The sequence below is a fragment of the Mastomys coucha genome, unplaced genomic scaffold (assembly GCF_008632895.1).
Source record: "Mastomys coucha isolate ucsf_1 unplaced genomic scaffold, UCSF_Mcou_1 pScaffold9, whole genome shotgun sequence".
In the NCBI taxonomy this organism is placed as follows: domain Eukaryota; kingdom Metazoa; phylum Chordata; class Mammalia; order Rodentia; family Muridae; genus Mastomys; species Mastomys coucha.
In genome coordinates, this window is record NW_022196915.1 from 75,507,155 (window position 1) to 75,524,603 (window position 17,449).

Here is a 17,449-nt window from a genome sequence, read left to right on the forward strand (position 1 = left end):
TTTATGCTTTCTCCTTCATGTCTGCTACTTATGACTAAATATAATCCTTAATAATTTTGACGAAACCCCTAGCTTTTCTTCTCCTATTGAAACAAGGTAAAACTTCTTCCCTAACACAACACATTTCCTCTCTTCTAATTTGAAGTTAAGTCCATATCTAATATAAATAATGTTTTATTTCAGCAGAGTTTTCAATAATCTGATGCATCTCAAGAGCTGTACTATTTGTCTCATTGACATTTGACAAATTTAAAGTCAATAAAACATTATTGAATGCCTCTGGAGAGATCTCATATTGCTCTTCTATTAGTATTTTCTTTAAAGACCTTTTAACTCTCTCTACAATTGCTTGACCTGTAGATTATAATTATAGATTATAATATATATCCATAACATGTTTTATGCTCAAATACATCATTTTTTTGTATTCTAATGTATACATATGTTGGAGCATCACCAGTTTTAATCTGCAAAGGCATCTCCAAGCTAGCCATCATTACTAATGTGCAATCTCAGAATCATACTTTTTAGAATTTAAGAAAAAGCCCTTTGGATTTTTGAATATGTATCAATAGTATGATGTATTAACATACGTACATATCCTAATTCCCCAAATGCTTTGAAATGAAACCCATAAACTATTGTATGACATTGCTCTAAACATAATCTGTACTCTTAATATATTGTATCGCTATGAGTTTCCATCCTAACTACTCATTCCTTTGTGTAATCTCCATCTCTCTTTTTACTTGGTTGTCCCATATTCTAATCCTGCCTCAGATTACTGAGCATCAGATTTTTATTGACAGGCAATGCTTCTAAACATCACACAAGATATTATCTTTATAGGCAAGATCTAAGAAACATGCACTACCTGAGAAACATGTACTATACTGTCTTAGAAACCAGAAAATTTAATAGACATTAATCAAGGAACAGAAACCTAGTGAAGACAAGACCATATGTTAGTACATATAAAATTACCCTAAACCTAAAGGCCTAAATGCCAGCCTGAAAACATAATCAATAACAGTGCAGATGTATTTCCACTTAGACTCAACAAGCTTACTCCAGTAGGTTCTGAGGTGCCATACAGCAGAAACAAAATACAAAGAATTCAAAATAGATGTTATGAATATATTAGTGGTCCTAAAAGAGGGTATGAATAAATGCATAAGTAGGTGTGGTTTTTAAAATGAACTGTTTAATTTTACCAAATGAAGACTCAAGAGCCAGATGCTGAGGTAAAATCCTGCTGTTTGAGAGAGGCAGAAAAAGCATCCTGCTGACCTTTCTTCACAATAGATGTCCTAAAAGGAAAAATACAGATCTCATCATCCACACTGTCCCTTCAAACTGAGTGTCTCCACTTTCTACTTCCTGTGCATATCTTTATCTGTTCTGGCTTCCTTTCACTCTTTTTTATTTCCTATGTACAGTCTTCCTTTTTTATCAAAACTATCAGGCAAGGTATTGGTATTACTATTTAAAAAATAACAATGATTAAAACATATTCTTTTCCCACAAACCTGCCATTATTGGTGATACCATTTTTCTAATAAGTTAGTATAGGCCATAATGTCAAAAATCTATTTTAGTATGTGTTTATTGAATTTTTGTTATTTTAGGGTTCCATAAGAAAATTCTTTCTTCCATGTAAATATTGCTTTTATGGTCCTTAGATTGAGGGATGGCATGGAGCTGCACTCAGGCTCTGTGAACATATGGCATGAGCTGCACCCAGAGCACTTCTCTCTCTGTTCTAACTATCCTTAGACCAAGGCCTAGAAACTTCAAACCTCCTAACAATCTAAACTTCTAGAACGACTAATTTAATCTGGCTTTTCTAGGCTGCTGACTAAATTGCTTTGCTTGACTTCATACTAACTTTGGCAATATATTCCAATCTGGCTTGTTCTCATTGCCTGATTTGTTCTGTCTTTACCGGTGTTGAATTTGTTCCCTCTGCAGCTTTTCTCTGTAAAATCATCCCAGTAAAACGGACATACCTACTCTCCACCTACCACACATGATACACCTTTATTCTCTCTCACTACTCTTAGGTAGCCTGTCTTTTCTGTGGAATTCTCACTTGAGTTGCATATATCCTATCTTTGGCTCATTCTGCCAAATCTTTCTCTGATTCATCACTTGGTCTGCCACTCAATTAGATGTCACTTTCAAACATGACTGTTTCAGTCCATAAACTAACCTTACCTTCATTGATAGTCATTAAAAGCATGTATTAAGGGCATGCTTGTATTCCAGATAGATCATACTGTAATTCAGGGTGTGTCTACACTTCTCCTGGATCATATCTTTGGATATTCTCCCAGGCCAAAGCTGCCATGTTGCTGCAATAAAGTTTCTTTATACTTCTATCTGAGAAAAATAGTTTGCAGTTCTTTCTTCCCCTTGCCCAATTATGAATCCCTAGTTATTCACAATAATTTTATTCCATATAAGTATCTATGATAGGATAGGGATATTAGATTCAATCATAGTCACTAATATAACAAGAGGGGATGTAGTGGCACAATTAAATTTAATATTTGAAAAAATAAAAAATAGTAAGCCTCCAAGTATTGAGCAAATCTAGAGACAATTATGCTTGGAGACTGAAAAACAACTTTTCAAGTTTTAAAAGAACTACCTGATTTGTAAACTGTAAGAAGTAGTAAAAGCTATATCATCTATGATATTATCTGTCTCAGAGTCATTTTATTTTATTCATAAACAGTTACATACATACCTAAGTTCTTTACTATTTCTGGGGCTAATTTACTTAGTTCAATCTCTATCAAAAACTGATCACTCAAAAACTTATGCTATCTTCATTAGCATATTTGAGGTCTAAGGAAGCTCAGCTGTCTTCAATTCTGCCACATGAATGATGAGAGGATTTTTATGAGGGAAGGAACTTATGAGCCAATCTATAGAAAACATTCAAAGGTTGAAAATTCTGCTGCAGACAATAAAACAGAAGTGGAAGCATAAACGTTAAATTGGGTTACTAAAGATCAGCTGTGGCATAGAAAAATCAATGCAATGTAATGCAAGTATATAAACTTTTAACCATATTTCTTATCTCTTGTTTTCCCACTATATTTTGTTGCTGCAATACTATTCTGTTGGAAGAGGTGATGTCACACTTAAGGAGATTTTTAATTTTTCTATCATATATATTTTATGTTTTATATCATTTAGCTTAAGACAAAAAAAGTCTCAATAGTTAGCACAGGCTGGCCTTGAGCTCATCCTCCTGCCTTTGTGTTCTCAGTGCTGACCTTGCAAGTGTGAGATACAATTTTCTCCAGTTATATACTATAAATTCTATCACTTTTCCTCCATTTGTGTTTCAAAATGGAAATCAGTTAGCAAAACTGAACTCAAACTCCTGGAAAATCTTAGATTGGACTTAAACTCCTGATCTTCTTGCCTCTACCTCCCATGTGCTATGGCTATAGCCATATACCACGATACTCAGCTAAACAATACAATTCCTAAACTAGAGACTATAATTCAATGATTTGAATTCAATGATTTATAAAAACAAGCATCCAACTTGTGTAGTTATTCTTTAATGCATATAAGTTCAGCACATATTTATAAAAATATTTTAGACCTTACGGTATTTTGTCCTAAATAAACCAACAACTGTAAGTCTTCAGAAGTAAACAGTGTAATAACAATATAAAATGCAAAGAAAGATATAGAAATAAAAAATGTGATTTCTGGGTTGAAAGGAACACATTTCTTTTTTTAAAATCTACTGTCAGGAAACAAGTATAGACACTTACAGGCTCTTCAGTTTGCAGAGGTCTCAAGGTCAAGTGCATTTCATGTTATCAAGTACAAGAGCTGAAGCTTAAAACAAATTTACAAAGAAGTCACTTTTTCTTTGTAGGATTTTGAGTATTTACATTGTTTCACAACTTAGCAAACAAAATAGCAAAGGCCAAATAGTCCTTAAAAGTTCATTTTACCTATTTCGGCATAGAAAGGTTAGCTGCAGAAGTAAATCTACAATTAATAAGACAAGTATAAAATTTTGAAAGTGAGTTCAATACAGTGCAACACACCTAAAGTAATATATCCTAAAGAACATGTACCTAATGTCTAAAATTTTAAGGTGTTTGATCTAGCTACCATTTATTTGATAAGCATATTTATATGTTTGAGTTTATTTAAAAAGAGATAAATTAAAATAACTTTAATTCCCTAAATCAATATAAATACATAAGATGTAAAATATATGCATATACTTCATTAGTAGGAAGGGGAGGGTAGATGGGGGAAGGATTGTTGAAAGGAGTGGCTGAGAGCAAGGCAGTGAGTGGGATGTAAAGTAAATATGAAAAAAATACCTTAAAAGATACCTGGGAATTGTGTGCACATGTACGTATGAGTCTTGTTTCCTACATCTTCATGAGTGAGTGTTTGAGCCTGTAGAGATTAGAAATAGGCATAGAATTCCCTGGAAACTGAATCATAGGCAGTCGTGAGCTACCATGTGAGAACTATGAAATGAGTCTTGGTTTTGTAAGAGTAGTAAATGTTCTTAACTGCTCATCCATATTATTAGCTCTCCCATAGAAACTTTTGAATTTACTTTTAAATCCATATATCAATTTAGAGGATTATTTTTGTTATTTAGGAAATTTTTTGCTTCATAACTTCTATTAAATCTACTTGATAGTGTGTGTATGTGAGTTTGTTTTTCCTTTTGTGGGCTTGTGGGCCAATACCTATGTGTGGTTGGTAAAGGACAACGTGTACCACCATAGTTCATACAGTACTTGTACCAGTGCATCCTTTAAAATGTTATCTTTATACTGGACACCTATTTGTATTATATTCGCTATACGATTTGTTTTTCTATGAAGCTAAGTATCTATTAAAAAGTGATAATAAAGTATAGATAAATGTATCAATTTTTTTCTTATTTTAATTTTCATTGGAATGATCTACATTAGGTTATTAGAATGTTTAAGTCAGTGAGTGCCTCTCTAAACAGATGATTACTTTACATCAACATTTTCAGTATGGTCATATATCCTCACAGCAAATATTCTATACATACAAAGCTGTAACAGAGAATTTCTTTGAGTTATTTTTTTTAATTTACTAACATATTTATTTACTTCACATTCTATTTGCAGCTTACCTTCCTTGTTCGTCCTCCAGTCTTGCTCTCTCATCGCTCTCTTCCTCATCCACCTCTCCTTCCCTTCTCAGAAAAGGGGAGACCTCCCATCAATATCAACGACTCTTGGCATATCAAATGAAACTAAAACTAGGCATATTTACCCTTTGAGGCTAGACAAGGCATCCCAGTTAGATGAAAGAGATCCAAAGATGGGAGATGTAGTCAGAGACAGCCACTGCTCCTGCTTTAAGTGTCCTATATGAAGACCCAACTACACAACTGTTACATATGTGCAGAAGGCCTGTTTTGGACCCATGCATGTTCTCTTGTTGGCAGTTCTGTCTCTATGAGTTCCTATAGGCCTAGATTAGTTGAGTCTATCGATTTTCTTATCGTGTTCTTGACTTCTCTGTCTTATCCAATCGTCCTTCAACCCTCTCTATGGGATTCCCAATGCTCTATTTAATGTTTGGCTGTGGGTCTCTGCATCGCTTTCTATCAATGACTGATTGAAGCCTCTCTGATGACAATAATGCCAGAAATTATAACAGATATTATTAATACTGTCAGGGATGGGATCAGAGGGAGATGCTCAAATCTTATTGAAAAAGGAAAAGATACTACACATCAGGGTGCAGGAGGCAAGTGACTGGGTGAAGATGGCGACAGAGGGAATAAGGTGAGGGGAAGACAGAAGGATAGAGTACTGAAAAAGACTACTGGAGTATGGGGGGCATCTCTGGGACAAGCTAGAAACCTAGGACAAGGGAAACTCTGGAGAATCTGTAGGGTTACCTAGCTAAGACTCCTGACAGTAGGGGATATTGAGTTCCCTCTCCACTGGGAAAACCAATTCAGCCACAAATCCATAGACACACACTTTGTCCTGCCTGCAAGATATGCAGGGTAAATCACTGAGCAGAATAAGGGAAGAGCCAACCAATGACAGGCCCAGCTTAAGACTCATGCCATGAGAGAGTTATTTCTCATGCCCAAACAATTATAATACTAAATATTTATCGATCTTAAAGGTTAAATAAAGTATATTTATATAATATACAAAATTTCAAAATAACCGTGGTTTATAGTGTCAGAACTTTCATATAAAATTATGCATGATGATGACAAAAATGTAAAATGATATCAAATTGTTAAAATCACTTTAAAGTGTTTAAGTTATAAATATTGATTTTCTTATAGTAAATCAGGACTTCAGGTAAAGAAAGGGAACTTTGCCATGATGTAACAATTTATCATACGTTAGCACTGTGAAGTTAAAGTAGTCTATGTAAAGTCTATGTAGTCACAAATTTATTTGAAAACATTAATCAATATTTTAAAATGTTCATTTATTGTTATATAACTATCTTCACCTTTTTATAACTTCTCAGTCAATTTTGGATATAACAATAGTTGTCTTGTTTTCTTTTTAAAATAAACATATAATATGAATGGGAAAGCTGAAAAATAGTCTTGAAGAGTCTGTTTGAATATTCATAAGTTCTTTAAAATACTGTGTTTACAAGATTTAGTTCTAGAATTGAAAGGAAAATATTTCTCTTAGCATACGGTGCATGCAATTTTAATATGTAGCATTTTAGATGAAAAATTATATAGAATAAAGTTTCAGATTATAGGCCAGAACAATCCCTGTGGGAACAGTTATAACAAACATAATATAACACTGCACAGTACTGTTGACAAATTCTATTGTTCACTAAGTAATAATCTAAAATCAAATGCATCGTTTAACACAGTGCAAAAACAAAGTCACTTAAACATGTCATTTCATCTGGCAGAAAGTATCTAATACTATAATGACCTAAAATTTGTAATTTTATGTTAGGAAGAAATTATAATGCTTCTAGTTCCTTCAAGTACCAAATCTATCAGGTTACTTTGAGTTTCTTTATTTAAAAATAACTTTTAGAACAATATAAGATGAATTACCATATCAGAATCAGTAATTTCAGAAGCCTTAAATAATTTAATTCTGTAGAATTTATACTAAAATTTGCAAAATAAGTGTATCCTTTGGTGACATTTATTTAATAACAATGTTTACAAATCATTAATAGCTTCAAATGAGAGGAATGATAGGTAAGCTATATCTATTCAAGATCACCCATACTTGTCCAATACTTTTATGTTGTTATTTGATACTTAGATAGTTAGTAAAATTCTTGTCCTGAAGGCTTGAATTCATGGGTTAGAATACAATATTGTCTAAATGACTTATAATGTAATCCCAGCCCTTGATGGGCAGAAGGATCAGAAATTCAAGGTCATCCTCTTGTGCACTGTTAAATATTAAAATAACAAAATATCAAAAGAAGTTCAGTAAAATTATACTAAATGGTGTGTATAGCCTTGTCTGTTGACTGTTAACATATTTGAATTATAAATTTCACACTGTCTCGAGAGGCTTTTCAGGGGTGGCTGCTCTGTCACATGTACATTTGTAGGTGGCAGAAAGGAGAGAGCCTTTATCTATGCTCAATATTCTGATCTGTAAACATCTGAATGTTTAGTAATCTAATACTCCCTGAAAACAAAAACAAACAAACAAACAAAACAAAACAAACAAACAAAGAAGTCTGAGTTGACCTGGGACAGGGATCTAACCCAAGACAACAGCAATCCTGAAGGGCTTCCAAGACAGGGAGTTCCCACAATGGTCCTGACTGGCTTCCAAATCGTGGAACAAGTCAGAGACTAGAAGAGTCCCACCTGGGACTTCAGGCCTAGGGTGGGCGTGAGCATAGGGCCATAGAGGTAGACCTGGGCAAGGAGCAAGCACTAGAAGATCACCAGTCTCTCGTGCCATGGGGCCCAGACAGGGAAGTTACCCTGAGATTACCACCATTCTTCGCCTATGCAGGCTTTTGGAAGCCGACTATGTTGAGATGACCCCTGCTCAGGGACATAATGCACGGGTACAGGGTATAGCACTACTGAGACAATCCTGAGATGGTGCCAGACATTCACGGAGCCTCATTTACCCACTAGAGGAGCAAGTAAGTAGTGAAGAAAAGGAAGAGAAACAGAAACAGAAAGTTAAAGATAAAGATACAATGAAGAGGCAGAAGTGTAGATTCGAAGGTGGTGAGGAACAGCCTGATGGGTATAGCATGTGGTATCACCTGGGATCCCCACGGGAAACCTGGATGCTGCCATGGTACAGGTCTGGGTCTATGGTCCTCAAGCAGCACGGGTCTGTTAGCACAAAGGGTCTGGTCTATGAACCTTGTCTGGGTTGCTGCCTGGGGATATGTTGATATACGAGGTGAGTACAGTACTCACCACAACACATTCATGGCCGTCATGAGAGGGCTGGGCCTAGAGACGTGAGAAGAAAGCCAACCTCACCTACTGCAGCATTTGGGAGAGTGACAGGAGCAATTATGGGTCAGAGTTGTGATTGTGGGATGGCAACCCCATCCCTCACTTGATAAGTTCCCTCTCCCTATTGTCAGGCATTTCATCTAAGGTCCCTCCCTTTGAGTCCCAAAGTGTTTCACCTCCTAAGTCTCTGGTGGATTCTGGAGAGTCCCCCCCAGCCTCGTATTTCCTGAAGTTACCTGTTTCCACTCTTTCTGCTGGCCCTCAGGGCTTCAGTCCTTTTCCCTCATCCAATACCAGACCAGGTTCCCCTCTCCCCCCAACATCCTCCTGCCCATCCACTTTCCATCCCAGATCTCTCTCTCCCTTCCAAATTGTGATTGCTTTCTTCTCTCTCCCAAGTGGAACTGAGGTGTCCTCATTTGGACACTTCAGCTTGTTGACCTACTTGTGTTCTGTGGTCTGTATCTTGGATATTCTGTACTTTTTTTTAATCTATTATCCACTTATTAGTGAGTACATACCATGCATGTCCTTTTGGATCTGAGTTGCCTCATTCAGGATGATATTTTCTAGTTCCATCTATTTGCCTGCAAAATTCAGGATGTCCTCATTCTTAATAACTGAATAGTATTACATTGTGTAAATGAACCACATTTTCTGTATCCATTCTTCTGCTGTGGGACATCTGTTTTTTTTTCAGCTTCTGGCTGTCACAAATAAGGCCTCTATGAACATAATGGAACATGTGCCCCTGTGGCATGGTGGGCCATCTTTTGTGTATATTCCCAAGAGTGGTATAGCTGGGTCTTTAGGTATGTCTATTTCTAGTTTTCTGGAACCTCCAGATTGAGTTCCAGAGTGGTTTTACCAATTTACAATCCCACCAGCAATGGAAGAGTGTTCCTCTTTCTCCACATCCTCTCCAACATGTGTTGTCGCCTGAGGTTTTGATCTTAGCCATTCTGATTAGTGTAAGGTGGAATCTCAGGGTCATTTTGATTTGGATTTTTCTGATCACTAAGGAATGTGAACATTTCTTTAGGTACTTCTCAGCCATTTGAGATTCCTCAGTTGTGAATTCTTGATTTAGTTATATAACCCATTTTTTGATTGGGTTGTTTGGTTTTTTTCACAATTAACTTCTTTAGTTCTTTATATGTTTTGGATATTAGCCCTCTATCAGATGTGGGGTTAGTGAAGATTTTTCCCAACCTGTAGGTTGCTGATTTGTCTTATTGACTATGTCCTTTACCTTACAGAAGCTTTCCAGTTTCATGAGGTTCCATTAATCAATTCTTCATCTTTGAGTATGAGCCATTGGAGTTCTGTTTAGGAAATTTCCCTCTGTGCCAATGAGTTCAAGGCTCTTTCCTACTTTCTCTTCTATTAGATTCAGTGTATCTGGTTTTCTGTTGTGATCCTTGATATACTTGGACTTGAGCTTTGTGCAAGGTGACAAATATGGGTCTATTTTTATTCTACATCCAGACAGCCAGTTAGACCAGCACCATTAACAGATCCTGTGGGTGTTGTCTGATAAGTGTTTTAGGACATAAACTTCAGATGAGTATGATGAATCCAAGATTGGATCCCATCTATTTTCAAGTCCAATAGGATGGTCAGAATCACAAAGTGGGGTCCTTTTTAGAGTGTGCCAAGGTGGGGTTCCTTGACTTAGCATGTAAACCTATAAGGTGGGACAACAGACATCAGATCTTTCTTGTGTAACACTTTCCTGCTGATATTTGGATATGGGCACAGGGGCATAAACAGGTTGGCATGCTAGTCAAATGCTGGGTAGTGGGGCATTAATGAGAAGCTTCTGATTAACTGGTCCAGCTGAAAGACAGGGAACAATCATATCAGCTATACTAGGTAACACCAGCCTTCAGCAAGTACAAAGTTCAACAGCACCAAAGGTGATCCCTGGTTGAAGTCTGTCAAGCTGGGGAAAATCTTCTGAGACAAATATAGACTAGGGACAGAAAGTAAAATTTTCTAGTAATTGGGAAACTCAAGAAATCCCAAGAGCAAGGGGGAATGCCTATATTCAAGAACAGGCAAGCATACTTATCTGGAGTCCATTTGATTTGTGCCAGGGGAATACAAATCTTACTATTTATTTATTTATTTATTTATTTATTTATTTATATTCCCTAAAGCTTATGTGTACTTGATATTACAAAATGACATAATAGTGTTTACCATTGCACTGGAATTCATATTTTAATGAAGAGAACTAAAAGGAATTTAAAATCTTGAGCTTGCTCCATTAACTTATCAATGTTAAAAATCTGAACATTGAAGTAACAACAGCACGTGGGGGAAGAAATATGAAATATTCTCTGTTTTATGTACATCTTAAATCATTTTCTTAGATCCTCCAATTTTATACAATTTTATTCTTTTTAGAATCTCCATCATTAGCAAACTTGTATTTATCAATTTTAAATATCTTTTATCTGAAACATTTGTATGTCTAAATCATTTTTAATCATCATCCAAGATTTTTTATGTCATCTAATCTTCATCCTTTGAATTTATCAATTTTTAATATTTTCTAGAAACATAAATATTTTTAGATGCCCAGATTTTAAATAAAATTTGAATTTTATATTTTTTTTATCCAATGTTTATTATGAGTCACAGACAGTTGATTTTTTAGAGCAGTCAATTAATATGAATCTCATGATGAAGGCAAACCATCAAGTAGTTTTAATTGATGAATCAATTGACTAATGAACTAACACAGCGGTATATTAACTTGAGGTAAGTACCTAGTTGCCAGTTGTTTCTCTTTTAGCTTTTAAGCTACAATCCATCTAGCCATTAATGTGGCCAGAGACGTGAAGAAAGATAAATAGTAATATAAAGGGCCTATGTATCAATTAAATGACAGAGATTAGTCCACATATTTATGTATATACATATATGTCTTCATTAAAATATGTATTCCAATGCAATGCTAAACATTATTATGTTGTTTTGTACTATCAAATACATATAAGCTTCAGGAAATATAAATAAACAAATAAATAAATAAATAAAGTAAGATTCGTATTCCCCTGCCACAAATCAAATGGACTCCAGATAAGTATACCTCCCTGTTCTTGAAAATAGGAGTTTCCCCTACATATATATAAAATATATACATATACATATTATTCATATTATCTAGACCATTATCCCAAGCTTCAGTACTCTATGGTACCACAGGCAGAGGTAGTCTTATGGTCATCAGGTCCAGAAGATGAAGAGGCTTTTTCTTATGGAGAAGATGGGAGAGACTGGCCTCACTTTGTCTAAAGCAATGTGTGGTGATCAATTCTCCAGTTGTCTTCTGTTTGTCCACAATTCAGGCCAGGCCCTTATAGCAGGTAAAGCATTGGAGCAGTTGTACTATAGTCCTGGTGGTGTCCTTTTTCTGTTCCCATATCTAGTTGGAGACGTTAGGGGATCACTGTTAGGCTTTAGGAGTTTCTGTCTGTAATGGTAAGTTTAAATCAAATTAAATGCCATCCATATTCAATAGATCTCTGACTAGTTTGAGGACAAGTACCTACCTAGAGTACCTGAGGTAAACAGACTGTCTGTTTCAAATATTTTTGCTCTAAATTTTACCTTACAAACATAAAACAGGAGACCTTTAACCATATAATAACCATAAAACAGGAGACCTTTAACCATATAATTAACTGCATTAATACTTAGCATGACTTTACATATATTTCAGAACACATAAAAGGATTTGATCGCCTTTAGGACTATCAATCCCTGTTAGCTTTGAGTCTTAAGAGTTACAGTTTTTAATCGAAACTCTTTTATTTAAATGTTAAAAGTATAACCCATACACACATATATTATAAAGAGACTAGAAAAAAATTTGAACTTGGCTGTGTCAGCTTGTGTCTGCTCCTTGGGCTACTGGAGCCTTGCCAGAGTTCAGGCAAACTAAAAGGAATTGGGGTGGGGGTGGCTTTCCAGAGCCATTGATTCTTAATTTTTTAATATTGCAAACATCTGGAAAATTTTAGATTAACAAATTCCTTATTATTTTACAACTATTCTTTTTACCATAATTTACAGAGCAATAAAATGAAAAGAAAAACAAAAAGACAAAGCTTCAACAGATTAAAAATCTTAGGAATCCATATCTCATTGATATCATGTAGCATTAGTCAATAGTTGTATTTTTTTGCAAATTGTAGCTATAACAGTCCTGAACAAGAAATATTTCCTGTTTAAGCTGCAGTGACTTTTTCTGACTATGGTCATCATCCCTTCTGTGGCAGATTTTTAAGGCTCCTCTAATACATTTGGAATGAATGTCTCAAAGTAACCTGCAACTTTCCGGACAACTCCTCATTATCTCTCCCTCTAAGAATTGTAGTCCATTCTGTATTATTTAAAACTCTTCTGCTATTCTATCCACTGTTTTCATCACCGGATGCATAGCCACCATCAGAGATTGTCTGAGATTTTTTTCTTCATAATTGTCTCTATTTCATAGGTTAATAATTGGATTGATGGTGTCTATTATACTTTCTAAAGTTATTATAGTTTATTCACCATTACAGTTATACTCATTAAAATTTCCTCCTTTATTGTAACCATCATATATTAATAAAGACATAATAAAACATTTAATAAAATTTGAAATGTTCCAAAGCTTTATAGATTTATATGTGTTTAAAAGTTGTTTTGTATTATCAAATGAAATACCCTTTTTGAGTGAAGTCATAGAGCATATCCATAATTTTAGGAAAACAAACCCTATATTTTAATAGTTTAAACAATTCAGTCATTCTAAAATCAATAAAGGGCATTATTTGGTTGTTTACAGAGTTTGACTGCCAGCAAAAGAAGTTCTAATATATGAATGCATGAAGGTATAGATTTAATAACTCATTAAAAAACATTGTTTTAAATCATATCTTTCATAAGTCTGATTTTAAGACAGGAATTATATAAAATATTATCCCAATGTAAAACTATGTTTAGAGATCTGTGTCCCCCTAGGTTGTCTCATGCCATGACTTGTTGGCCAGAATGACTTCAACCCTAAGTTAATTGTTTTACTCTAACTTTTTCTTACAGATGTTACAGATTTTACAGATTTTCAACCATACCCAAAACTTTAAAGCCAATAATCTGTAATCAAGGCATGCAGAACATATGCATGTACTTAAGACTAGACAGAAACAAATATGGAGTTGCCACATACACTTATACATTAAGAATAGACACAAAATTTTCTTACATTTTGTAGTTCTCACTTCAAGGGCCCCCTGGCTCAGTAGTTCTCATTGTCAATAACTGAAGGGATTTTGACGATTGGAAACTTCTGTGTCAACACACCAAATGCTGTGTCTAGGAGTCACTCCACAAACCGTACACACACCGATCTCAGCCAGACAGGGATGTTTTATTGAACGCATACCCTAAAACTGATCGATCAGTTCCACAAAAAGAAATAACCTAATTGTGGTACCAGTCTGTTCACAGGGCATGCTTATGAAGAAAAAAAACCACACAAATATCACAATAAGCAGGTTTGGGTAGTATTATATGATGTTCAGCTCTGACTCAAGCCATTTTAGCTATAACAGTTCATATTCAACTTGAATGGGTCTCTCGACTTATCACAAAACATATCTCATTCCAGTAAGGAGTTGACTATATTCAGAGTCAAAATTAAAATTTCTGATGGGATCTATTTGAGAAATAGTGTACAATCAAACAATGAAATTGCACTGTAATATTCGTGCTCCAACTTGCATGAACTAATATTACACACCCAAAAAAGAAACTCACAGGTAGAAGAGATGACTATTCATGCTAAGGATAAATCTAGGAGAACATTATTTTCTAACATTTATAACTGTGAATGTGGAAATTTAAAATATTTTCTAAATTATAAATATAAACTCATCTATTAAGGTACTGAAAATTAATTAAGGTATCATTTATGCATAGTTTGAGTGAATAAGTAGAGAAATTCTTATTATGTTTTGATTTTGCTCTTTGAGTCTGAGTTAGTTGTTAGAAAGCAATGCTATGTATAAATGAGTACACAACAAAATATACAGTGGAAGTATCTAGAGAAGCATTTCTGTGTGCAGTTGTAAAAGCCAGTGCTCTTCTTCAGTACTGCTTCTAGGACTCTGATTTGCAATTGTGAAGTTACTCTGTTAATGTAAAGTTAGAGTGCTAGTGACTTCAAGAACTCTAACCTTGGGAAAGTGTGTGGTTCCAGATAATGATTAGATACTGAACGATAGAGAAGAAAATTTGAAGTCAATGATAAATTCTATAATCATTTCATTGCCTTTAAAAGGTGACCTCTGGGTAAGACAAGTGCCATATCCATCATATGCTGGTTCCTAAAAAGAGTAAAAGGTGTTTATTTTTGTGTGTTTGGTTTTATACTCTTGAAGAGAATAGGGACACGGGAAACTCTTTGTGACTTAAAACTTCTCTTATTTTTTAGATTATTCAATTTTTATGTATTTAATGTTTGGTTAGAAATACTAGTGTTTGATAAGGAAAACACTAAACCACTAAGAGTGTTATATACATATTTTGTAATATGTGTATACAAATAATGTGACTAATTTTTTTTTTAACATCTGTGTCTTGACAGCAACTTACTTAGTTTAGGTTTCACTTCACTAAGTATTCAATAAGCCTTCATATGAAAGTAGAATTTTCTGAGTTAAACAACTCTTTCATGTCTGCAGATTTTAGTCTCGCGTAATTACCATTATAAAAGTATATTATACTACATGTGTGTGAGTTTTGTGTGTGTGTGTGTATGTGTGTGTGTATTAATGAATATAAATAAAAGTAATAGAGAAGTCAAGTTGTGATTATATACAGGTAAAAATAAAGTAATAATTTATATTTACATAAACTATCACCAAAGCTTAAAAGTATATTCTTTATAAAGTACTGCAGCCAATCATCAGTTAATACACCTGACTGTGGTACTTCCGTATAGAAACTATACAAAGGTATAGTTTCTATCTGTACAACTGATATTAGTATATATTCAATTATTTCTTTTGCAATTAAAACTTGTGGTCAAATGAGAAATTTAAAAGCATGAATTAGTATTTTGTTTGAAATGCTAAATCATCAATCTTTTAAAAATAATAATATACTCAAAATATTAGAATCATAGAATGCATGAAAAGTATAATATAATACTTATATATATATATAATATATATATATATAATATATATATAATATATATATATATATAATATATATATATATAATAATTAGCAATGGTTTATGTTATAAAAATGATATTTGGCAAAATTTTACTTTCAAATTATTTACCAGCATCTCCTCCTAGGTAAATATAAGTAACAAATCAATAAAGGATGTGATAAATCCCTATGTTATTTCTTTACATGTATTAATTGGGTCATAGTTAATGTTACTACTAATAGTCATGGTTTTTAAGAATAGTCATAGACATGTTGTATATAAAATTGAAAGTTCAGTTGAAAATATGGGAAATTTTTAGGTTATAATTTTTAGTAGTCATAAATGTACTAAAACTTATATTTAGCTTAATTATCTACTACATATGGAATTATGGGATTTTGTTGCTGAGGTCTTAGACATTTACTTCATTCATTGTTTTTATTTTAGTGTTCTTTAAAAGACTCAATCATATGTATGGAGAAGATGTAATCACAGAGTAGACTGAAATCAATTCTCTAGGAATATTGAAAAGACCTAAGAAGCAACTGCATTACCAGGCAATGGGAAAACACACCTTCAGATCAGCACTTGAGAGACAGAAGTAGGTGAATCTCTGACTATGAGCTCAGCCTGGTGTGCAGAGTAAGTTCCAGGACAGTCAGGGCTACACAGAGAAAGTATGGGTCTAAAGCAAAGCAAAACCAACTACTAGATGATAATACCAATGAGAATAAGACAAAATAGTTTACAGCATTAAAAATGAGATGTTAATCATCATAAAATATGGACACAATTTTTTTATTGGGGTCATGTTAATGCTTAAAAGAGTTGATGATATGTATATGGTACTGAAAATAAGACTCATATTCCTAAAAATTTCTAAAAAACAATGGAAATAAAAATTGTAGATGTTATGAAGTAAAATTAACTCATATATTTATAATAAATGTATATAAGTATATATTTCTCTACATGTGCATGATGTAAACACACTTAAATGTGCATATGCATAATTTATAGAGAAAAAATAAATAGATAAGAATAATAAATGAACAAATATACATATGTATATGTATATAACTCTGTATTCATTATAGAAAAGTATCATCCAAGTGACAACAGATACATCACTAACCTAAGCTATTATTATTATCCATATAGTTGAAGAAAATGCAAATGTCAGATATCTCTTAGCCAGCACTATTTATGTTGATGAATTTATGAAACTGAGGAAAATGAAAAATCAGAAATAGAAAATATAAATTTAAATTCATCAAATAGATGCTTTAGCTTATTTTTAATGCTTAAAATTATGCTGCAGACTTGCAGCAAAGTGAATGTATCGTAACACACAGTTCTATTTATTGGAGAACCATGGTCCTCTGCTATTAGCATTTCATATCTACAATAGTCATTTTGCTGAATTTGTAAGTCAATATTTGTTTATTATGACTAAGTTTAATATTCTTTGTTCAAAATTTGTTTGTCTACCAAAATTTGTTCACAGTTTTAGATTCCTATTAAAGCCTAGGTAGATATTTATTATAATACTCAATGTATTACTTGTGACTGTAAAGGTATTTACATGATTTTGGTATCCTTAACATTTTTGAGGAGATTTTCTTTTAATATTTGCTTTTTTCTCCCTTTGTTTCTTTGTTTCTTCTTTCTCCCTCTGTTTTGCTACTTCCTTTCTGCTTTTGTTTCTTTCCATTTCCTTCTATTTCCTTCCTTTCC

General features: G+C 33.7%; 1 long non-coding RNA gene and 1 other non-coding gene across 2 annotated transcripts; one reads left to right on the forward strand and one right to left on the reverse strand.

Moving 5' to 3' along the window:
* Positions 1-1,184: 1,184 nt before the first annotated feature.
* Positions 1,185-5,231, reverse strand: LOC116085314. The gene is made up of 3 exons (XR_004116493.1): positions 5,168-5,231; positions 3,801-3,867; positions 1,185-1,310 (listed from the first exon to the last, which is right to left on the reverse strand). It is a non-coding gene; the product is annotated as an uncharacterized LOC116085314 (long non-coding RNA).
* Positions 5,232-7,560: 2,329 nt separating this feature from the next.
* LOC116085522 lies at positions 7,561-7,692 on the forward strand. Its single transcript, XR_004116618.1, has one exon. It is a non-coding gene; the product is annotated as a small nucleolar RNA SNORA17 (small nucleolar RNA).
* Positions 7,693-17,449: the final 9,757 nt, after the last annotated feature.